This window comes from Dermochelys coriacea, chromosome 6 (genome assembly GCF_009764565.3).
Source record: "Dermochelys coriacea isolate rDerCor1 chromosome 6, rDerCor1.pri.v4, whole genome shotgun sequence".
Taxonomy (NCBI): Eukaryota; Metazoa; Chordata; order Testudines; family Dermochelyidae; genus Dermochelys; species Dermochelys coriacea.
Genome location: NC_050073.1, coordinates 111945351 through 111970691, shown reverse-complemented (window position 1 = coordinate 111970691; position 25341 = coordinate 111945351). Strand labels below are relative to the sequence as shown.

At 40.6% G+C, this 25341-nt stretch overlaps 1 protein-coding gene across 3 annotated transcripts in view; it reads left to right on the top strand.

Annotated features, from left to right (window-relative positions):
• Window positions 1-18170: 18170 nt before the first annotated feature.
• The window catches only part of AHNAK2 (AHNAK nucleoprotein 2), a 69016-nt gene continuing 61845 nt past the window's right edge, over window positions 18171-25341 (top strand). For 2 of the 3 annotated variants that reach the window (XM_043517742.1, XM_043517740.1), the window contains exon 1: window positions 18171-18345. The gene's annotated coding sequence lies outside the window, so the exon portion shown is untranslated. The remainder of the gene's footprint in view (window positions 18346-25341) is intronic. The other variant, XM_043517741.1, reaches the window with a different exon arrangement.

The window sequence follows — 25341 nt, the reverse complement described above, 5'->3', positions numbered from 1 at the left end:
ATTAGTCAAGGTAGCAAGAGCTGTATGTGTAAATTGGAATAAGCTGAAGTCAGTGGAGCGAAGTCAATTCACCACAGCCGAGGAGTTGGTCCAGTTAATTGTAATGGTATCTGTACATTCAGAAGCTGGTCTGTGAGTTACGAAAAAGAGCAGAGAATCTTGCTGGGGTGGGAGCAATGTTCCTTCTAAGTTTTGACAAGCCGTGTGCGCAAAAAATTTCTTCTGTGCAAATTTGTGTGTGCGTGTTGTTTTGCCAGGTGCATGGGGTTTAGGATCTGTGTGCGCGCGCACATGCACACAGCTTAGAGGGAACAGTGGGTGGGAGAGCAATGGCTTGGTCTCCAAGTCGAATGCAAAGGAAGGAGGGAAGCAAGAGAAAGCTTGAAATTCAGAGCTCTCAGATGATGAGCAGTGCAAATAAGGGAATAGTACAAAAGGAAATAAGAATAAACAAGTCCTAGGAAAGTTCTGTCATGGTCAATCATGCAATATATGTCAAACCACCTTAATGATTCGTAGTAAAGGGAAAGACGGCAGCTGCACTGACAAAAGACTAAGAACACAGCCTCTCTCCTTGTCTCTCTTCCATCCTCTCTGTGTTGTCTTTTGGCTTTGAGTCACATTAGTATAGCAACACAAGGATGCTGTAGCTCCACCTAGCCAACTCCCAAGGTGACTTACCTTCCCCATTCTATTTTCATGCCTCCACTTCTTCTTTACATGTGTGGTGTGCATCTCTGATGCTCTTTTCTACACCTTATGAGTGACAATAGAGAGTAGGGACAGGAAGATGCTTTAAACTTTCCCCAGCTGAACTGACCAGTAATGGGGGAGGTCTCACAATGCCTTTGCTTGATTAATTAATTTATTTGCTAATTAGAAGGAAGCCACCATTTGCACATGAATATGTTGTTAATCAGCAAAGATAGAAGAAAAACAGAAAACACCAGTCCAGCAGTGTTGTAGCAAAATATTTGCTGGGCTAGCTGTATAGCTAAGCATCAGGACTGCTTGTGAGGGGGTCACAATTTTCACCCCCCGAGTGGGTTTTGGTGTGGAAAGCAAGGATGGGCAATGCTCAAAAGGTTCAGAATCAGTCCCACTCAGGTAAACCCTTAAAATACTGGATATGCTTGAAAATCTTCTGGAATCTCTCTAAATTGTTGGTCTCTCCCTCTTCACCCTTCCCTCTGTGCTACCTGTTATTCTTTTCTCTTTCTTCTCACAGTGCTATGGACTGGCTTTGTGGGAACCAGTGGAGGCTAGGCAGTGAGGATGGGGAAAAGAACTAGAACTCCTGACTCCACATCTTGCTCTATCATTGACAAACCGTGTGACTTAGGCAAATCACTTGACCCCCTGAATGACTCAGTTTTCCCACCTTTCGCCTGTGGACAATACCACTTACTTACCCGTCCCACAGGGAGGATAAAAATTAATTAGTTAATATTTGTGCAGGACTTTAAAATATAAGGTGCTGAACCTTAATTTGCATTCACTGGAAGCCCAGCAGGATGTTTGAAATCAAGGAACAAGCAAACAAAACCCTGGCTTGTGTTCAGAGACAATACAGACACATCAGTGTTCTGTAGTCTTCTTACAAAAGCAGAAAAGCTCATCAAAGCCAAAATGATATTAAAAAAAACCTAGACAAACTGAAATGGCTTTTGAGAACTCTGTTAAATCTCAGATCGTTCACATGATGCAGGGTGTGGTTTCAAAACTAAAAGCACCTCACCCCATGTTATCATTGCAGGAAACTGCAGATGAATAGCTAAAACACCTAACCCATTGGGGTGGGAACATCTGGCAGACTGTGGCTAGAAAAGTATCTATATCTCCTCCTCAGGTAGATGGTCACTTTTCACCAGGACATGCTCAAACTTTGATGGACTGGTTCAGTCTTTTATGTTGTATTCACTCTTGTAGATAAAAGGGCTAGTCAGTAGCTCTTGAGAGACTCAGTTTCATGCCTTTCTGAGTGAACTGCATATTGGTTGGAGCACTAGTGATTCTGAGTGTTGGAGAACTCTTGATTTTTGTAATTCTTAATTCGTCTGCTGTCAGGTTGGCATATTTTGCTGGATATGTGCCCAGATTATGAGATTTTTTTTCTTTTTCTTTTCAATGACATTTCTGCAAGCTGTGGAAAGGATAATCCCACTGTTCTGATAGACAGAATCTACCCATTACTGTGTTATGTAAAAGTGCTCTCTGAAAGAAGAGAAAATGGAGACGAGCGTCTTTAATTGATTATGAATCATTGAACCTAACTGGCATCTAGCCCTACTCTAAAATGGGGAAAAGGTAGCTATTTTTAAAGACATTTGTACATTCCATTAAAAATACAAAGTACAAGTTATCACTACTTGTCTATTTGTATGGCCCAAATTCAGAAGCGAGTCTAAGCAAGTCTAAGAAAGTCAAGGGGAGTCAAACTTGGAGTAGCTCACATATTCTTTGGCTGTTGACAGTGAGTATGTGTTATAAATTTATACTCCCTCTGGACTTGCTTAGACAGCCTGTAACTTAATTACTTGTTTAGGCTTTCTTCAACTCACAGGGCCAAATGCATGAGTTGGATCCTAGTACACTAGTTTGGGGCTGGTGTACACTACAAAGTTAAGTCTGCTTAACTACATTGCTCAAGGCTATGAAAAATTTTACACCCTGTGTGATGTAATGAAGCCAACCTAAGCCCTGGTGTAGATACTGCAAGGTAACTGAAGAATTCTTCAGAGAGGTGGATTTACTACAGTGACAAGAGAACCCCTTCCCTGACTGTAGTCAGTGTCTACACTACCCCACTGCAGTCGTGCTGCTATAGTGTTTCTCTTGTAGAAGGGGTGGGGATTAATACTCTCACAGAGACAAAATGTGTGAAAAGCCTCTGAGAGAGGAAGTATGGTCTTGAGATTAGCCACATAACTAGAACACAGGAGGTCTAGGTTCTATTGCTTTGCCACACAATTCCCATATGATGGCACACACTTTGAAACGTGCCCACTGAATTTGGATACCCTCATTTTTTGAGGTACTTTACCTGCCAGAGGTTAGGCAAATGAAAATAGAGACACCCAAAGTTAGTGGACACTTTGGGAAATTCTGGCCCCCGTACTGCAGTCAGGTGTATGTAAGTGGACCGTGATCTGGGAAGCACAGGTGCTGTTCGCTTCTTTTTTTCCTCTGGGGAGGGAGGTTGCCAAAAGGGGCTTGGGTGGGGCAGGAATAAATTGGGGTCATGGTCCCTCTGAATCAGCCCCAGGAGAGTTTTCTGCTCCATCCCAATGGATCAGCCATGGAGAGGCTGCACAGTATGGGGAGGAGGTGAGCAGCCCTCAGTGGTGAAAGAGCAGGTTAAGGGCTACTTAGAAAAGCGGGACATGCACAAGTCCATGGGGCCAGATCTAATGCATCCAAGGGTTCTGAGGGAGTTGGCTGATGTGATTGCAGAGCCATTGGACATTATCTTTGAAAACTTGTGGTGACCAGGGAAGGTCCCGGACGATTGGAAAAAGGCAAATATAGTGCCCAACTTTAAAAAGGGAAGAAGGAGAATCTGGGGAACTACAGACTCACCTCAGAAGACGTGCAACCAGGAATATAACCCTCCTTGCCAGAGTTGGATTGGCTCTGCTGTGCTAACAGGAGTAAAAACTAGTAAAACCTATCCTTGTCCCTAAACTCATCAAATTGGACTGACAGGGCAGAACTGTTGATTTCATTTGCAAGCAGTGGCCCTGTACCATATTTACCAGGCCCTGTACCATATTTACCAAATTTATATTGTTCAGGTTAGAGCTCAGCTTTAAAGAGAAAGACAGGTATTTCTATTGATGGGGCCAATTGTCAGACGTTGTAAATCAATATAAATCCACTGAGACCAGTGGCACAACACTGATACCCGCTGAGGGTCAGGCACATTATTATCACCCACAAATTTCTTTTACTCACGAGTTTTACCTTTTAATTTTCCATTCCCCTGGTTTGCCTTATGCTGATGAGTAATGGACCATTTACAGTGCATCAAAATAGTACAGCTGCGTGATGACAGCTTCGTTCCATTTAATCTGTTCTGACAGCTCATACAGCAGCACACTTCCTTCGTTCGCCAGATTATACCCCTCTAATGTGAACCCATTGCCGAAAGCCACGTCCTATTTTTGCAAAGAGGACCCCAGCCTGGCAGCTTCTTCCCACAAGATCATGTCTAAAAACGATCCTCTGCCATTTTAACAGCTGGCAGTAGCTGATTAAATAAGAGGAGCCCGGGGTAATGAGAGATCCAGTAACTGATGCACAGCAATCAGCGGTATTAACAATTATAGAAGCAAGAAGGCTTCAGACACTAGACATCAGTTTATCATAAGGAGAACTGAGCAGACTCAACAACTGTAAATAATTGTGTGGATAATCTTTATTACATCAGAATAAATAAGCACCTGCTATATAGCTTTGTTCTCCTGCATTAGGTTGATACTGCTTCCACTGACTACTGTATGTAGTTCTGTTGGCTCTCATGGGGCTACATGCAGACATGCAGGACTGAATGCTAATTACTCATGTATCAAACTGAGTGAGATGACTTCAATGGTAGATGCTGGTAGATTTAGGTACCCTTAATGTTTATTTTGTTGTATCTATAATATGCTTCTCCTGATGCTTGTGAGTAGTCTTAAGGGCTAAAAGATTGTAGGATCAGATCTTTAATTCTTAAACTCACAGCACAGACTTATTATGGTTGTGCCTATAATGATAGGGTTTTCTTTTCAATCATAAAATTTCCCTCTTCTATATACTGGTTATTGCAGAAAAATGAGTATTTGCAAAAGGAAAATGTTTCTGTGAGTATAAGAATATTTCATGTAATGCAGGAGATTTTACTTAATATACTGCATCAAGGATTTTGCTTTTGGAAACATATGGTCTGATCCTCTAAACTCTTGCAAGAGGTGTTCAACACTTGTTAGAGTAAGGCCATAAATCATACTCATAGATGGCACAAAATGGGAAGAATTAGTTTTTGAATGTTGAGGTGTTATATCCTGAGTCATTCTGGGTCTCAAAAGCATAAGCTCTGATCCTACGTGTTTCTGCACAGGTGGACCTCTTGTTGCACCCATGTAGAGTCCTTTGGAAATCAATGGGCGCTGTGTAAGCAGGCAAGGCTTGTCTGTGAACAGCTCATTGCAGGATGGAGGCCATAAGGAGTACATGTGCACATTGGCTCTAAATTCATAAGTCATTAGAGCTCACTGAAAAAGGAAAAATCTGAAATTTTTGAAATAATTTGTGTTGTGTTAGTTTATGATCAGAGATGACTTCTCATGTTGTGACATTTTTCACATTTGTATTGATATTTTTATTTTTGAAAAAATTATGCATTTTTCATTTTTAAAATAGGAAATTTTTAAAAAAATGAAAAATATTCACCATGTGCCTAAGATGATTAATCAAAACTTTACACAGCAGTAAAGCAAAAAAAGTGGGGAGGTGGAGGAAAGTGAAATTCTCTCTTCTTTTCTCTGTGCTAGTGTATAATCTTTGATTGATTAGCTTAGACACATGGTTGAATTTTTAATAAATAAACATTTCTGAAAATTTCCTGTTTTGAAAATAATTAAAACATCAGAAAGATTTTAAAAATGATAAACACTATTAAGTTTTTTGAATATTTTTTTTTACAAAAATTTGATTACAATATTTGGAAAAAAATCATTTCCCTCTCGAAATGTTTTTTTGACAAAAAACAAAAGTTTGAAAAACTTCAACCAGCTCTAAAAGCCATAGATTATAAAAAAGAAAATCAGTAGCTATCCTGGATGATGGGCTCTGGTGACTGTATACCAGAAAGGGTTTGTTTCCCATTTTATGAGCCCTCCTCCTTTCAAAGTAAGAGCTCCCCTTTGTTTTTGACTTTCAGCCCTTTCTGTCTGTATGGTCTTTCCATTTAACACCACTTTGTTCACTGAGTTGATGTAAGAGACTGACATCAAACTTTTATGATGAATACTTCTGAAATGTTTAATCTCTTTTCCCAAAACAATATAAAGTCACTATCTCTTGTGGTTCATTGATTTCTGTCTATGAACAGCTGCAGACAATTGAACAGAACAGCATGCACTATAACTATTAAACATTAGCTCAGTGCACCACTTCCCTATATCATCAAATCATGTTTCATTAGTTATTAGCTCAAGAGTTTGTTCTAGGGTGGATAACAATGGCCATTCAAAAGTCACTTACAAGCAGTGGCCAATAGACAAACTGAAATACACCAAATGTAGAGAACTTTAAAACAAAACAGAGGACTTCTTGGGGCTGGCCGGGAGGGAGGAAGGGAAGGGAAGTGGGGAAGCAATGAGCAAAAGAGATTTCTCAATATGTCAGAATTATAAGCAGTCCCTCCTTTTGGTGAACACTACCTGACACAAGTTGTGCCACTGATAAGCATCCCACTTCAAACAACACAGATTCAGTTCAATCCACCAGACGCTATGATTGTTCTGTGGCTCTGGCAGATACCCAGTGCATTTTACTTATCACACATAATCATGTCTTAACTCTAGTCATAATCACATCCTGGACCTTCTACTTACCCTGTTTGAAGTGACTCTCATGGCAAGCAGCATCTAAAATCATTAGAATTTCTGGCTGCATACATAGCAACCAGATGTGCTTCAGTGCTAATCACAATAAGAATATTTTACTCTTCTATGGCACCTTCTTTCTGAGGATTTCAAAGAGATAAAAACATGAATGAGGTAGATAAGCATTGTTCTCCCCATTGTTCAGATGGAGAAGCTGAGGCAAAGAAAGCAGAGGGCTCCACTCTGCTCCCATTGAAGTTAAAGGCAAAACTCCCATTGACTTAAATGGGAGCAGACATGGGACTCTAAGAGCCTGGTCCTACAAGATGCTGAGCACATCCTGAGAGACTCAACTTCCATCAATTTCACTGGGACCTGAGGGTGCCTTAGAATCTCACAGGATCAAGTCAACATCAGCAAATCTGTTGCAGAGCAAGCAATCCTATCTGGACACTTTGTTGCAACTGCCATTTCCCACAGACTGGTCTCTAGGGCCCTCTCTTAGCCAGTCCAGTCAAACCAACAAACCAAACAAGCAGAAAGCAAGGAAATGTGTAGTTCTGAGCTATCTTGCACAGGATCCTATCATCCTGGCGTCTTCCTCCAAAAGTGAGTTCCTCGCCATCACAGGTCCTAGAGAGTTTATTTACAGTATGTCATATTCAGCCCATGCAGTGAGCCAGCCCAAGACCCAAAGGCGATGCGTGGGAGGGATATGGGGGGGGGTCAGGTGCTCTCCCCAGATTTGCTGCTTGGCTTGTACTGAGCATACTCAGTGACATTGCTGAAGCCGGTTGCCCTCACTCTGCCCCCCACCCCACACACACACACACTATTTGCAGGCTCGGTGGTCTCTGCCTTGGCCCATGTCAAGTCAAGTCCTATTTTGAGGGCTTAAGTGGGGCATGGGGCTTTGGGGTAAATTTCACTCCATTTGATTATAAATTTCAGCTCTCAGGAAATCAAGACACCTCCAATCCTCAAATCTAATTAATTAAAATCATATCCACATCCCAGGGATGTCGCATACACAGAGAATTAACATGAGCAGTGAATGCCAGATCTAAAACATCATGTTTCACCGACACATGAATCTAGCCAGTTCCATGAATACCAGGCGGACACTTGACACCGATGAGATGACTCATTTTATTAAGGCGTAAATCCTACCTGAACTACTGACTTCAGAACGGGAACAATAAGTCCTATTGTCACTTCCTGAATCTTTCCACCTGCCTAGGCCATGTTCACCCCCCCCCCAAAAGCATTGGATACAAAGCCCTTCTACTGGGTGAGCCTAGGGGGAGTCTCGCTCTGAACAAGCAAAATGGAGTTGTGTTAAGCTGTTCTCAGTTAGAAGGTGCTCCTTTAATTTCTCTCACTTTCTTTGCTTTCTAGAGCCCCTCTTCACTCAGGCACTAGTTCCTTCCTTGCCACCAATTGCCAAGTCTACCAACTTATGACTGCACACCCGAGCAAAACTATGACCCTTAGTGATCCAGTAATAAGTGAAGGCAAGGTTATGACCTCCTAGGTTCTGTGCTAAAGCTGTCTCTGAAAGTAGTCACTGTGGATGAAATTCACCCCGGTCAGAGAGCCACCACAACGGACCACTTAAAAAACCATGCAAGTCCAATTCTGATTGGACTTAGTGGTGCATAGGCCGAATCCACCGTGGTGTAATACCACATTACAAAATCCACTTCAAATAAAATAAAAGGCTACAGCCTGATGTTCGCCCTCTGCATGGGGATCAGCTTCACCCTTGTTGCATTTATAGCACCTATTCCACTGCTAATGCCATATCCAGATGAGGCCCCCATCTCAGGGTAACCCAATCGTTTTCTCTTTCTTTCCCAATTATTCCTTTGCCTTTCTCATGTCAGCATGTCCTCTATAGATTTCATGGGAACCCCAGTGTTTAGCCCTTCTTTGCTGAGATCTTTTGATTTAGGGAAAGGACTGAAGAAGGATTAATTCTGAATCACTTCCACTTCTGGTTATAGTCTTTGTCATATGAGCTGATTGCAGCCGTACCACTGTCAACAGCTTTACTTGTGCAAGAAGCAAAATGTTTAACTCTTTGTAAAGCCTGAAAAGGACAGGAGAGCTCAATCCCAACGTTTGATGCTTACCTTATTCCTGCTCCTCTAGCTACAGCTTCAATGGTTTATAAAAACAAAAAAAGGGTGGATTTTATTCATCAATTATTTTATTTATTGCATTTCCATAATAGGCTACTTAGACAAAGCTGTAAAATTCCATGGAAATTTGTTACATAAAATATGGTAGTTAATTTACCATATAAGATGTACCAGTGAGAAAACACAGATACATAGCGATGCAGATGTACAGAGCCCTCCCCTCCAATTACCGTACAGCATGGGTTCAGTTCCTCAGCAACTGTTCAGTTCAGCTGAGCTCAGAACTTAGTCAGGGTTTTTGTTTTGGTTGTATACGTAACACTAGAACTATATCTGTACGTAACAGTGAAATATGGACAGAGGGCTAATGACAGGTAGCATTAAGAAGAACACACCAAGTATCAGTAAGAAGACGAATAGGGGTACATGCACAGCTGGTAGATCTGGAAGGTGGTACGCAATAAGAAAAGTTTGGGAACCTCTGAACTAGAGCATATCTTTCGGAAGAACATTTAGTGTAGATTGAAGAATCATGGTTAAGCCACCAACATTCAAAACGTGTGTTTATTTAATTTGATTAACTCCTTAAATAATTATTTTTGTTTTGTTGAATACATCCATAATCTGGCTCCAGGTGGTTGCACCATGTTAAACATATTTTCAAAAGAAAAGCATCTCTCTCTCCTAGCTATGTTCTGTTCTACTTTGATATATGATCAGGGAATACCAGTGACAAAGTCCCTGGAACTGTCGATTTGATAGAAAAAGCCTGTTGGTCAAAAGCAGGGTTGGTTGGGAAAAAAAGCGGGAAAACATTTTTAAAAGAATTCTTACCCTTTTCTTGAAGAATCAAAACATTTCAAGCATTCAAGTGTAGTTGGTCAAAAAGAACAGAAAAAAATGAGAGTTTTATTTAAAAAATGTCTTGGTTTTTCCCCTCAAATTTCATTAAAATTTCAAAAATATTCACCAGCTCTAGTCAGGAACTGGTAGTAAGAAAAGAGCTGAGGCAGTCAAATGCTATATTGATTAATGACATTGTGCAAAACAGAGAAATCCTTTATCTTGCACCACTCTAATTTCAGTGGTTTGAACACTTCTGCTTAGGTCACTCTGGGCAGGGACATTTGTAGGGAGCCATCCCATTCTGGTCTGTTTCCTGCAAGAGAATGTTCTTTTTCCTGTGATGCCCTAAGTTCCTCATCAATTTTCTCTTCCCAGGTGCAAGTCTGCTTACATCTTCAGTTTGCCAGGATAGCTTTCAGGTGGGGATTCCAGGCAGCGAATCCTGAACCCAAGTTGCCTGAAGAATTAAGATAGATGGGACAAGTAGGGGAAACAGGAAAAAAATAATGACAGGTTTCAGAGTAGCAGCCATGTTAGTCTGTATTCGCAAAAAGAAAAGGAGTACTTGTGGCACCTTAGAGACTAACAAATTTATTTGAGCATAAGCTTTCGTGAGCTACAGCTCACTTCATCAGATGCATCCGATGAAATGAGCTGTAGCTCACGAAAGCTTATGCTCAAATAAATGGGTTAGCCTCTAAGGTGCCACAAGTACTCCTTTTCTTTTTAGGAAAAAAATACTATGGAATAAATTATGCCATTTAGTTGCAGCCTTTTACTGAGGGCAGTACAGGATCACATCACTACTGGGGGAGCTCCCTATGCTCCCAGGTGAGTATGGGGATTACATTTGGTACCATCTGGTGGTGTTCATGGCCTGCTCTACATTCAGGTGTGGAGAGTCACCACACTATAGCCCCACTTCCTCCTCTCCCTTTCCTGCCTCTTCTGGGACAATGTGCACCCCATGGGTGCACTGAGAAAGCAGCCCTGGCACTTCCATGAGCAATGGGACTTTGATTTGTTCCCTGATCCCTATCAGGAACTTGCAAGGCATTGGGAAGTTTCTTTAAATCAAGAGCTGATCTTCTCGAGCCTCTGGGCATCTACATAAGAGCCTGGAACAACTGGGCCATAGGCAGGGGGTTCGTTACTGAGCAGGAGCTTTAATCATAAACCAGAATAGTTTGTTGCCATGGTTGCAATGTCAGTTGATCCAGTTGTCCTCCTTTTTCTGGTTCACTCTGATCTGGTCTTTCTGGTTTCCTGAGGGTCTGTCCTGGTGCTCTAATGTCCAAGAATTCAGGAGAATCAGAGACCGAGAGTAAAAGAGAGAATCAGGACAGGACAAAGAGAGAGACTGTCCTATGTGAGATCAATTTTTCCTCTCTTCTCTTTCAGGATATTTCTGGCTCATTCCAGAAATTTTCACACTTTGTTGTTTCATTTCTAGTTAGCTGCTTTGTATACGCTATGTTTACATTGCTTAATAATCTGAATATTTGGGTTTTAGTTTTTTACTCATTAGTAAGGATAACACAACCAGCACCAAACATATATTTTGGGTTTAGTTTATTCCAGAAAAGGACTTTTGACTGTCTTATGATACAGGTATGCAGTATAATTGTAACCATGTTGGTCCCAGGAGATGAAAGACAAGGTGGGTGAAGGAACATCTTTTGTTGGACCAACTTCTGTGTGGTTTGAAAGCTTGTCTCTCTCACCAACAGAAGTTTGTCCAATAAAATATATCATCTTGTCTCTTTCCGATACAGGTGTCTGTTTTTATTTATTTTAATTAAGCTCTTAATGCTTAAAGTTGTGTACTGTGGACTTCTTGATGTTAGTTTATCTTTCCCAGAGATCTGAATATCTGTGGCTTTATCTGACTGGCAGAGCAGTGAGTGATTAGATGAGATTATAGAGATTTTAGTCTCACTTGAGAGACATATATAAAGGAGAGGACATGCAAGAAGATTTGGGACCAGATTCTGATCTCAGTGACACCACTGTCATTGAATGATATACCCATTAATTACACTGGAATTACTCTGAGTTTACCAGCATCAGAATCATGCCCTTGATCTCTAACAATAAGACTTCTTGAGGGAGACAGCATTGAAACCTAACTTGCTATACACAAACACTCATGGTTTGTGAGATTATATGTCTACATGCCATCAGGTTGATTTTATACAAGAAAGGCTGATATGGAGACATTAGTATTGTAGCAATAAGTGTGTGTGTTGTATAGTGGTTATTAGTATTAAAATTAATAAGTTTTTTTAAATGTAACATGCACAGTAAACTAGGACCATTCTTGTTCATGGGTAAAATTTTCAAAAGCACCTAAGTGACTTCCTAAGTCCAATTTTCAAAACTGCCTGATGCATTTGGTGTCCTAAATCCCATTGACTTTCAGTTAGGGCTTGTCTCCATTGCCCACTGGATTGACGGGCAACGATCGATCCAGCGGGGGTCGATTTATCGCGTCTAGTCTAGATGCAATAAATCGACCGCCGAGCGCTCTCCAGTCAACTTTGGTACAGTTTACCTGACGCCTGAGAATTGTACTCTTGTTAGTCAGTAGCCTTAAAAGTTGTATATGCATTCACTATAGAGACTAATTTCTATTTCCTCAAAGCAGCCTGCAGAATGGCTTCTGGTTTTTCCTTCCTATCTATCTGTGACAGAAGTGGAGTTGCTTTGTAGTAGTTCATGAAGACTGCATGTTGACCCAGTATTTGGGATCTTTAGTGTATAGATATATTGATCTAGTTTAATTGAGGGCTGTAAGGAAAAAGCGGCAGGAAAAGAATGGCTCAAGATAAGCCACTCCTCAGCAAACATTGAGGGTTGTTAAGGGATAATGGCAGAACCACTGGCTCTGAGGACTGTGATCAATCTTCTGCTGAGCCTACCAGATTAGTTTTGTCTAGAAGGACCATAGCCAGGGACACAGAAGAACAAAGGGACTATAACGTTTTTAAAAGGGGTTCGCTCTCAAGAGCAGGGAAAGTTGTTCAAGGGCATCCTGGTTGAAATAGAGGCATCCGCTGAGACATCTGAAGAAGCTAGGCCTACCTAGATTACCATCAGGGGCTAGTAAGCCTTTAGGTATGATAGATGAGTGTAGACTGTTTTCTAAAATCCTTTTTTCTCTAAATTCTTTGGTCCTACTGTTAAAATGAACAATACACTGGTTGTCTAATCACTGTACACCTCTGGTCACAGACTACCAAAGGAAAGAACCTCAGACCTGCTGGCTAAGCACAGTTGATGCATAGGGCACTACAGTCCAGGACTGGTCTAAGACATTGGAGAATTGTGAAATTCCACTCCAGACAGATAAAGGCACAAGGCCTGATGACTGAGGGTATGCAGAGAGACCAGGAAAGGGACAGAAATATAGCTAGCCCTGTAAGCGTGACACTGTCTATCTATCTAGGTTTTCAGAGTTTTCTCATCTTTTCTATCCAAATGTCCACAGTTCTGAAAAGAATGAATCAAACATTCACATACTTCACATGACATTATGTTTACTTAGAAATTGAATGTGGTATATTTTGTTATCTCTCTGACCATGTTGTTTCCATTTTTTTGCAAATATCTAACAGGTTATTTTATTATAATTTCTATTTATTTAGTTAGTTACAGAAAAAGATAATTGGAGAAACTTCCCATTGGGTCTAGTGTAAATCCAAGGGCATCGGTGAAGTTACACATATCTGACACCTGATCAGCCCATGAGGGGTTTGGTATTATAATGAAATTTACGTATAGAATGTTGGTCATTCTTTTACATATTCCAGTTTTCCCATGAAACCTGAGTGAAGAGAACAAATCTGTAAGAGTGAGCCATGAAAATGCTATTGGAGTTGGGGCAGAGAAGGGGAGAGGAAAGATCAGATCATGTAACAAATCTCACTGGCATGTAAATGCAGAATCCAAGAACTTTCATCATTGCCTCTGCATGCTGCAAAGAGTTTCTCTTTAATTTTGAGACATCTGTCAAGAAAATGCAAAGAGACATTTTAAAAGCTTTATCTAGAATCCAACCCTAAATTAGAGCAGCTTGACAAAGTAAACTCAGAAGAATAGGCCACTTCTATAGAATTGGAATCATTAAGGGAATTAGTTGTGACCAATTTGAAGTAATCATGACTCAGTAGGGAAGTTATTGATTACATAAACCTATGCTGCTTCATCACTTGAAGTCTCCTTTTCTTAAGGCTCCTATGCTTTAGCGATAATATAAAATGGCTTAGTACCAATAGAACAATGCAATATAGACTGAGATTCTACTGTAGCATAGTCCTGCCTGTAGCTAGAGCTACGAATACCTTGGAATGGAGGTTGTTCGTAATTCTGAAATGTTCGTAACAACAAAACGCTATGGTTGTTCTTTCAAAATTTACAACTGAACATTGACTTAATACAGCTTTGAAACTTTACAATGCTGAAGAAAAATGTTGCTTTTAACCATCTTAACTTAAAGGAAACAAGCACAGAAAGTTTCCCTACCTTGTCAAATCGTTTTTTTAAACTTTCCCTTTTTATTTAATAGTTTACATTTAACACAGCACTGTACTGTATTTGCTTTTTTTAATCTCTGCTGCCTGATTGTGTACTTCCAGTTCCAAATGAGGTGTGTGGTTGACTGGTCAATTCGTAACTCTGAGGTTCTACTGCATCTATTAAACCAGTGCAATAAACTAATTGAAGTAGTGGGATTATCTGCATAGCACTGATGGCCATCTGTTTAACTCTGAAATCAAGTTAGAAACAAGATACTAATTGATGTGTACACACACACACACACACACACATCTATATCTATATCTATATCTCCCCAAATATCCTTAATACAGAACATGTTCATCCCCCCCAAGTTCATTTGTGTTTTGGAGAAGCAGCCTGCTTCTGTAAACAGAGCTGTCAATCTCTTTTTCTGTGTTCAGTAGGAAATCTACCCCACAACAAAATATTTAGTAAATGTTGTTGGAATAGACTGTTAAATGGGAAAGCATGCACACTGCTGCTTTTACAAATGCCATCAGGGCCCTGCTAGAATACTGTGAATATATGTGTGTGTATATATGTGTGTGTATTATGATCTGGGTTAATCCTTGTTATGGGTTGACTTAAAACCATATTGAAACTGATGTGTGAACACGCCCTTCATTTAAGATAGTTGTAGGAGTTAAAGGGCCATACCTAAAACAAGACTTAACAGAGTCCCCAGAAACCAGCATCATGTGGGCACGGGGAGTGGGGTGGGTGTGTCAGGGAGAGAGAGAGAGAGAGAAGCAGCAACCTGTAAGCACATTGTGACCCTGGAAAAAAAACTAGAGAAAGAGCTTTTGGGTCTGGCATTGGCTAAAGAGACTTGGGGCTGTAAGGTAAGAAATTACTTCTTTTGCTTTTGGTTCCTCCTGCACTAAGAGAAGCAGGAATTTTGTACATTCCTTGTTAATAAACAAGACAGCATCAAAGAACATACTATCCATTTTACTCCCACCTAGAACATCCCCAGGGCCTTGAAATTTGACTAGCCAGTCAGGTCAAAAATAGGCAACATATAATGGTTGGCTCCAAAGAGTCAAATGTCTGAATCCAGCTGAGCCACCTTTGACTTCTGTCAGTTTGCGGTTCTTAGTTTTGCAGTCTGATGTGAGAAATCTGTCACATGCTATCATCCTCCTGACTGACTAGTCAGAAAGGCTGCACCAGATGTTACATTTTCATATTTCAAACAGCGAGTGCCAAGGATTGAAATGCCCAGCTCAGCCTGTGATACCGACAAGTAACCATATTATCTGATTCACCCACCAATAAGAAAAGGCTGGGTGCATGGTATCCAGACAAAGGGATATTTCTGTGGGAATTGGGCTGGGCTCATGACACAGTACAAATGCTCTTCCTTGGGTTTTGGACATGGAGAGGAAGGAAACTAGCTAGTTATTAAAGAGCCCTTGTTCAATTTCTCATCTTCCAGAGTTCACTCCTGTTATTTCTGCTAACTTCACCGAAACTCTGTTGCCCAGATCTTCAAAGGTATTAGGTGCCTAACTCTTATCGAGTTCAATAGGAGTTAGGCAACTAAATACGGATTCAAATCTGGCTCATTTGGTAAACTGGGTACAAGCAAACGATCTGTGTTTTAATATAGCGAAATGTAAACGTGTACATATGGGAACAAAGAATGTAGCCACACTTACAGGATGGGGGACTCTATCCTGGGAAGCAGTGACTCTGAAAAAGATTTGGGGATGGTAGTATAGAATCAGAGGAATACGAGCTCCCACTGTGACACTGTGGCCAAAAAAGCTAATGCAATCCTGGTCTGCATAAACAGGGGAATCTCAGGTAGGAGTAAAGAAGTTATTTTACCTCTATATTTGGCACTGGCTCAACTGCTGCTGGAATCCTGTACCCAGTTCTGGTATCCACAATTCAAAAAGAATGTTGATAAATTGTAGAGGGTTCAGAGAAGAGCCATGAGAATGATTAAAGGGTTAGAAAACTTGCCTTATAGTAATAGACTCAAGAATCTCAAGCTACTTAGCTTAAGAAAGACTAAGTCAGGGGTGACTGGACTATAATCTACAAGTACCTACCCGGGGAACAAATATTTAATAATGGGCTTTTCAGTCCAGAAAAGGTATAATAGTACCCAGTGGCTGGAAGTTGAAGCTAGACAAATTCAGACAGGAAATAAGGTATACATTTTAACAGTGAGAGTAATTAATAATTGAAACAATTTACGAAGGGTCGTGGAGGATTCTCCATCACTGACAATTTTTAAATCAAGATTGGATTATTTTTCCTCTAGAAATTATTCTGGGGAAGTTCTATGGCCTGTGTTATAAAGGAGGTCAGACTAGATGATCACAATGGTTCCTTCTGGCCCAGGATTCTGTGAATACCTTCAAAGATTTTGGGCCCATGCTCTTTTTCCCAATGCCTGAGACCATCTTCATGCTGCCTCTGTACCATAGGCCTCACATAAAAACACATTACTTTAGGGAGGCTTATAAATCATAGCAATATACCCTATATAATAGACAGGTGTGACTGACAGGCGCACTGCTTGCTCAAGCATCCACCTAACCTCACCCTTGGTCTTCCCCTCTCAAACTCTTCCTGCATTTGCTACCTGCACCTTCTGTATTTGTCTTGGTTTCAATGGTAAATTTGTTAGGACAGGGATTCTTGGTCCATAAATACCTTTAACATAACCATATAACCTTAACCTTTACCTTTAACTTGGCACTCTGCCTTTATTTGATTTATAAAGTGCCACTTGCGGTGTTATATAAACAACATAATTGGTCTTATCCTATACACATTTCAGTGTTTGGCACCTGATTTTTATAAAATAAAATAAAAGCACAAAATAAAGCACAATTATACAGCTGGATTTTCATGAGCAAGTACCTGTTTGCCACATGAGATGCAATAAATGTGTGCGCAGATTAGGCACACCTCTGTTTTATAAACTCAGGTCCAAAGAATATTTAGTATATCGAATTCCTCATGTTTAAACATCTTTAAAGCTCTAAAAATGCCAAACTGTACAACAACTGCCCTGATGTGAAATGAAGCTACCCGGCAAACAAAGCATTTCCCCCTCGCTAGCATATTTTTCACCTATTCCAGTTCTGATCTGGCGTGTTGGTAAAGTAGCTGGACACATTGTGGGACACTCCCAACTCTCTCTTTGTTTCCAGTTTTCATTTTGCAGTATCCCCATGGCCCGTACATGTTTTAGAGAATGCAAAAATTAGTACAAATCTTTGGAGGAAACAATGATGCATTGCATTTCTTTTGCCCTGATTTCTGGCAGCGTAATAGTCGCTGTCATGTTATCAAAGACTTCTCTTAGGGAGAGGGGAATTAGAAAACAGGAGGAGAGGGGAGGAACTCTGAACTTGAGCAAACCAGTTTTTGCCAATGCTAAGCAATTTTTCTCATGTATTAGTATCCGGACACATTGCCAAGACAGCAGTAAGAACATAATGCCACTCCCTAGCTTTAAGTCACAGTACCACATAAGGGGGGTAAGCAAATGGTGCAGCCAGATCTGTTCGTTTCAGTGTTCAATTTTTAAGAGTAATAAGCTGTTGACAATAAAAAAAAATCAAAAGAATTGTGTGTTTGAACTGAGCTGGTGTGAGAAGCTATATCCAGTACAAATATATTGTTAATGACGCAGTTATGCCTGGGAACGGATCGCAGGAAGAGAGATGTTTGATTTGCTTTCTCTCTCCTACCCAATGTGTTTTCAGTCACAAGGAAGTTGTGCTGTCTCTCCACCCTGTATGCATACAAGTGCTTGCAGTCGTAGGCTCACAGTGGTACAAAGACAGAGCATGTATTGAAACCCACACACCACTTTCCTTCTACACCCCAGTGTGAGTTCCTAGCAAGGAACAAGCACAGAGTTCAGTCCTGCCCTAAATGAAGCATTACAGCTGTTGCTTCAGTACAGCGGGTATTGAATTTCACAGGCTGCAACTGCACTCTTTGGCTTGGGGTATGGCAACAAGCCTCACCGGGGCTCAGCCACTCCCTTTCTGACTGTAGAGAAACGCCTCAGTCTACATAGAAGGAAAATTGTTTTGCTGGATTTCTGCACTGCCCTTATTCCAAATGCAATAGAGAGACAGGGAGAAAGAGCAAGAGCTTGGGAGAAGGCTCTGGATTGGTGTTCTGGGCTATTTCAACTTCAGGGCAACTTTTGAGAACTTCAGTTATTTTTGGTAAGTTTGTTTAAACATCCTCTCTCTTTCGATGAGGCAGTTTGCTCAAGTTTGCAATAAATGAAGGGGATCTTAAATTAGAATTGTAGCTGTGTGTGCTTTGATATAATGAGGGTCATAAAGGTGCCATGCTACCAGCTACGCACTTGATCAGTGAAACATACACAGAAATGCACATTACCGACCATCGGAAATCTGCTGATACTGAGGGAGGAAAATAGCTGAGACTTAAAATAAGATGCACCCAAATATAACACATGAGGCTGCATGGAGAGTTAAACGCTTTCACATCTCATTTGTCTTGTTCTTGCATTTGGAGAAGCCGTGCTACAAATTAGCAAGCCAGTTCATAGCACGATTGAGAATGTTCTGATCTGATTTCTTGATACAGGTGACTTTGCACTCATGCATATAGATATCAAAAGCTTTCAGTGCATGATCAGCTTTGAGTCTTGCACACATCTTAAGATTCAACAACTTGTCTATTTCAGTCACATTTCTGTCCCTCCTCCCCACTTTATATACTTTACAGTGAAACCCCTCATAGTGAACAAGGACATAGTGAAATTGTTTATACCGAGTTAAAATCCTACTCCCAAATTGTTTCAGTGCACCACAATTTGCAATTTGCTTGCAAGTGAAGTTGTCTTATCATAAAGATGATTCTTCTATATCTGGTTTCCACTGTATGCATACAGTTGAGTTTTACAGTAGATAATATGCTCCCACAAGAGGGATACTGTTATATGTGCACTATATATAATAAATACCATATGCATAGAATCATAATATATGTGCATGGCACTAAGCACCCTATATATTGGTAGTACATGAGGCTAGAATCAACCTCAAAGCTTTTAAGACAGAGATGCACAACCTTGTTGGTGCAAATGGGATCTCAGATATCTTTCCTATGGGAGATTGGTCCAGCAAAACCTGCAAATAAAACCTGCCTAAGAGCTGTCTGTCTACCTATTTAGGTTCTTATATAGTCCCATCAACACAGTTACTGTGCATCTTAAAGATCTTTGATCAGATTAACAATGTTAAATTCAATGCCAGGGGATTTGAAGTGGGGCAGCATTGCATCTGTGGCTACTGGTAGAAAGATCTGGCAGTTTTAAAGTCTTTGATAGAAAAGAGAAAATATTCAAATTAGAAAACACCAGATGGATGGGTCTGTACCACAGAAGTAACAGTTCTTCTCTATGATTTGTGAAACAAGACACTCTGAAGATTTAATTTTACTCCATATAATCATCATGATTGGTGTCATGATAACTGTAATTGTTTTTCTTGTACAGGTTGTTATACTAAAGAATAACGGTATAGAAATTATTCACAGCCCTAAAGAGAATTTCCTCCCAAAACTTTATGCTAGCATACTCCTTGTATATACAGTGTTTTAGGAATTTAAATCAGCACCACAAAAATGCATCATGCTTGATGACTTTATTGGGCTGCTAATTTTTTTTTCTTTTTAAACTGACAAGTGGGATTGAAACATTTATTTGCAATAACCTTAAAAGTTAAACTATAAAACAGCACTAGTCCTGCTACAGTGTTCATAAATTCTATGCTGGCTTTAGCTTCTCTGTTGGATAATGTAGATTTTTAGCTGAAATAGCATAAACAAACTTTCTTTGATCTCGTCATTTTACTATTTTTGGTGTGGCACTCTTGTAAAGTACACTCAACGATTAGGTTTGTGTAAATCTTATTAAAGTAAAGTCAGTTTGACTGTATACTCTGCACTTAAAAGTAATTCTCTGAAGATGGCTAAATTCCAATCCACTGTACAGCTGTGTTTAGTATGAAAGATGGCAAAGTCTTTCAATCAGAAGGGGTGCCTGTAAGGTTGTTAGAGATAATTCTCCAGGTTTTGAGACAGTGAATATTTTAGGTTATCAATCATCTTGAGAGATCAACCTGAATTCCCCCAAATGAGGTCAACATGCCTTTATTCACTTTTGGCTGAACATGGAGCTCAACACTGCAATGAAATCCAGCTGTCTGTCTATAATGTAGCATCAAAAAGAAAAAGGAGTACTTGTGGCACCTTAGAGACTAACAAATTTATTTGAGCATAAGCTTTCGTGAGCTACAGCTCACTTCATCGGATTCATGCAGTGGAAAATACAGTGGGGAGATGTATATACACAGAGAACATGAAACAATGGGTGTTACCATACACACTGTAACAAGAGTGATCAGGTAAGGTGAGCCATTACCATCAGGAGAGCGGGGATGGAAGGGGAACGTTTTGTAGTGATAATCAAGGTGGGCCATTTCCAGCAGTTGACAAGAACGTCTGAGGAACAGTGGTGGTGGGGAAATAAACATGGGGAAATAGTTTTACTTTGTGTAATGACCCATCCACTCCCCATCTTTATTCAAGCCTAAGTTAACTGTATCCAGTTTGCAAATTAATTCCAATTCAGCAATCTCTCGTTGGAGTCTGTTTTTGAAGTTTTCCTCCTTTCCTTTTTGCGGCTACAGACTGACACGGCTGCTACTCTGAAAAATGGCTTTAATGGTTGCTGAAAATAATCCAGACTGGTTCATATGCAGAAGCAATAGAGGATGGAACTGGTGCAAGGCCTTATCTTGTTCCCCATGGCAAAACTCCCATTGACGATTAGCAGAGCAAGTTCAGGCCCACGATGACAGCGCGTGATCGCAAGCCAAACTTGAGAGAGCAGAAACATAAACACGTGACACAGTAGGTGCATCAAAGAGATTGGTTTCATCTGCCAAGTAAAGACTTCTCGGTCTCTGTAGAAAGTAAATCTTTTTGCCCAATTGCAAATAAAAGTAATCAGATTAATATAATTGCCAAGCCAACTGAAAAACACTCAACATTAGAAAATGGTCCAAGGGGATTGTAAATATCCAGTCTGCTGTCCACACAGCAGAATGAATATGCCCTCCACTTAACTTGGGTAGCATTAGGCTGTAACTTTAGTATACAAAGAACGTAACTGTAACTGCCATGTCATCACTGCAGCTGTCTGGTTTTAAAGTACAGCTTTACCTCGCTTCTGCCTTCGTCCTTGTTCCACATGCTGAGAGCTAAGGACCCTCCTGTTGAGAGGTGAATCCTCTGAGGTGCCTGCTGATTGTGGTTCTAGCTTGGCTTCCCTCTGCTCCAGAGTTAGGGATCAATCTGCTAAACTTTTCTCTCTCCTTGTTCAGTACCAGGCAATCTGGCCACCTCCCCTAAGCTTCCTAAATTAGCTTAATGAAGTAAAGACAGTTCCCATGGCCATCAGTATTACCTGCTGTACCAGAGCACCTTGCAAGCTGCAGTCACAATTCCAGAAATCTGATGTATTCAACTAGTCCAGCTACCCATTTCCCCGCCCACTCCCTATCCCTGTGGTTCTGCACTAGTCCTGGAAGGGCAGCCTCATTCAGCTTCTCCTTAAGAATCTCCCTGAACCCCTCACATGCTCTCTTTCCAACTGTCATAGAATATCAGGGTTGGAAGAGACCTCAGAAGGTCATCTAGTCCAACCCCCTGCTCAAAGCAGGGCCAATCCCCAACTAAATCCCTTTCTCCCAAAACTTTCACCCTAAGCCAGTGCTGATCTAAAGTTCTTTACCATTCCACCAATGCCCAGATGCCCAGTCTTTCCTTGCCTCTGCCATGTCTGGATCTCCTGCTGCTCCAGCCATCCAGCCCCACCAGAATTATTTGGAGGGCGGTGGTGAAGAATATGAGTCTTAGACTAAAGCGAATTCTCCAAGTACATGTGCAAGAACTGAAATCCTGTGGGAACTGTGATATTCCCTTACCTGCATTGTGAGGACTATTTAATTAATAGCTGTACAGCATTCTGAAGATGAAAAGTGAATTAGAAGTAGTAGTTAAATCATTTTTAAGTATTGGTTTTATCCAACAAATGTTAATAACAAAGGTTAAAACTAGTTGAAAGTGAACCTCAAGAAGGTTTGAAGTGTTCATTTAGTTCAGATAAGCATCCAAAAATATCTGTATGTGAAATGTACCCAAGTTTATTAGAAAGTCCAAGGTCAGAAAAAAAAAACAGTCCAGAAATTTCAAAAGAAGCAGCTTTCTCATGAGATGGCTAACATTTTCTGGTTCTGACTGAGCCTTTCCTGTATTATTTCTGCTTCTAATATCAACTGTAGGCAGATTAGAGAAGCATGCAAAAATGTCATTAAACATTTTCAAAGCTCAGGCAAGGTCAGATTTTGGTGTGGTTCATGTTTTAGGTGAAAGTTTGAGTTGATTATTATTTCATCTGAACTGTGTCTCCTATCACTAGTTAAAGTTGACATCTTGCACATTATGGGCCTGATTATGAAAAAAATAAGGCATGTAATTGTGCAGAGAAATGTGCATACAATTCTGTGCCTAACTAAAGTAAACAGTTACTCTGCCCCCATTGTATTGGCAGACTGAGTAATTACATGACTAATAACACAGTTGTGGTAGTGGTGTACAAATTAGGTGTGCCATTGTGAACCTAACTTTTTATAAATCAGGTTTCATATTGACAGCTATTCATCGCTAGAAAAAATAAGAGCGGCTAGTGAGTGGTGACATGTCTCTATTAAACTCTTAACACATGATTGCATTGGGGCATAATATGACCATTAATTAACTATTATAATAGGGTAAGCAGTCGAAAACACGATGTTTTTTAGAAATGTTTCACACAAAATATTCATAGAGGGAGATTTCAGTTACTTTGGTGATTTGCAGAGAACTGGATGGAAACATTGCATGGAACAATTGTGGAAGGCATAAATGTAGGGATACCACTTAGTAAACCAGTGTTAAGTTAGATCCATATTTGGGTTGTATATCCATAGTGGATTTAACAACTGCTTCAGTCAGTCTGGCAGGAATTTATGAACAAAATGGATTGGATAAAGTTTACTCAGGAGTGATCAACCTTCACTTTAAAAACTGTCCCTCTTTAGAGGTTTAAGAGAAGCTGATTGGCATAATTGTAAAGGCGGATGCAAGGAAATCAATGTCTCAAATGTTATGAGACCAGTTACAAATTAAATGGTAAATTTTATGTTTTATGAGCCAAATATGTAAACCCTGTTTACCCAAAAGAAAACCAAAAAGCCACAAAAGGAAGCCTGGCGCTTGCAGATTAGTTTCAGGGGTGGGTAATCTCCTGCGTATACTGATTTGTTTTTAGGAAAGTAAATAGAGACTCTACTGTATGCAGCTACTAACGGTGTGACTCTTGTAAGAGGAGGTTACTGCAGAAAGTGACTCTGTAATAGCCAGTTATTTACAGCAAATATCACTGGGCATGCCAAGCCTTTTGTTTGCAAAGGAGCTCTCTGCCTTGTTTCTCTCCTCCTCCCGACCTAGGACTATTAATCCCGAATCAGCAGAATTGCCCATTTCACAGCTGCACAAGTCCATTTTAGTCCACAGGACTCCTCCTGCAGAAGACCGGAGCAACATTTTCATACTATTACCAATGAGAAGCACAGTATGGATGGGAGCATGGACATTCAAAGAGTATTCTATTAGACGGTCCTGTTATACAGGGAATGTTAGAATATAAAAAAACATATAGTGGAAATGAGAGGTTACATTTAAATATAGGAAGGAGAGGAAGGACAGCGGCACAGATGGCTGTAGAATAGCAGTGATTTGTAGGTTCCTAAGACTGAATTCTAAGGAGAAGTACTTACAATCTATGACATTTCCCATAGCAGGGGCTACCAAATGTGGCTGATGACAGATGCAGTAGCATGTAGGTACTGTCATTTACTGTAGGTCTGCACAGTGTCTGGCACAATGACATCCCAACTTAGTTAAATCTCCTGGGCACTACTGCAATTTAAATGTGAATGCAGCAAGGTACACATCTGCCGATTAAAAAACGAAACACTCCTTCCTGCTAAAGGGTGGGCCACAAACACTATGAGAAACAATTTCACAGCAAAGTATCAAGCAGCAGCAGTGAAGGACGCTGGATGGCAGATGTATTTTCAGCTGTGTTACCAACAGGAAGAATTCACTATGTATGCAAATGTGTGATGCAGGAATCTCATAGATAGCAGGATTAGATGGTAAGATTAGATGCCTCTGAAATAGATTAAATTAGATAGATAAGGGGGATTTGAGGCAAGGTGGTTTTGGGGGGAGAAGTTGTTCAATTTTTTTCCAGTTCTGACAATGCTCTTGTCAGAGATTTCAAACTCATGCAACGTCTGAAAAGAAGGTTATTATGGGCCCAATCCAGCAAGTTCTGCACACAGAACTCCCGAGTCAAAGACAGCTAACCCTGGATACAGAAGAGCGTACCAGGAAACCAGAAGAGAATAAGCATTGCAGTAAGAATGCCAAATAGTTACGCCCATTGAAAGTTGGCAAGCATGTTCGCTTTCAAACAGAGAAGCATCTGGCGCCCTGCCAAAGTAGCAGCTATGTCATGCACACCAAGGTCACATATCATAACTACTTGTGAGGAGCACTCCCAGAAGAACAGAAAACATCTAAACCCAGCCAAAGATAACTCTGTTCTCTTTTTCTTGAGGACGGTGAGAATGCTGACAGGAGTAACACATCCCAGTCAGTGACACTGGAAAAGCCTGCAGGCAGCAGTCTATGGGCAATGGATCCACCTCAGCAGTCAGACAAGCCATTGCAGAAGGAACTGTGTTGAGAGGTGGCCATGTGATCAGAGAGCTTTTGAGGTTCATAGACCATATGTACTAACACATGGCCAATAAGAAGCAACATAATTCTCTCATCAGTCAGGAAGTTCAGGTCATTTGCCCTGACATCTCCATTTGTGTTTGATTAATTGTCCACGTTTGCTGTGCTTGGACTTTTTGGCTGGTTTACAATTGATTTATTTTTTTAAATGGCAGCTGTAACAGTTATCACTGGAGCCTGCAGATACTGACCCCTGCCACATGACGGGTGCGTGGTCCTTTTGTAACGCTGACTGAGACATACGACTTGGACAAGGAAACAAAGTTCTGTCTCTT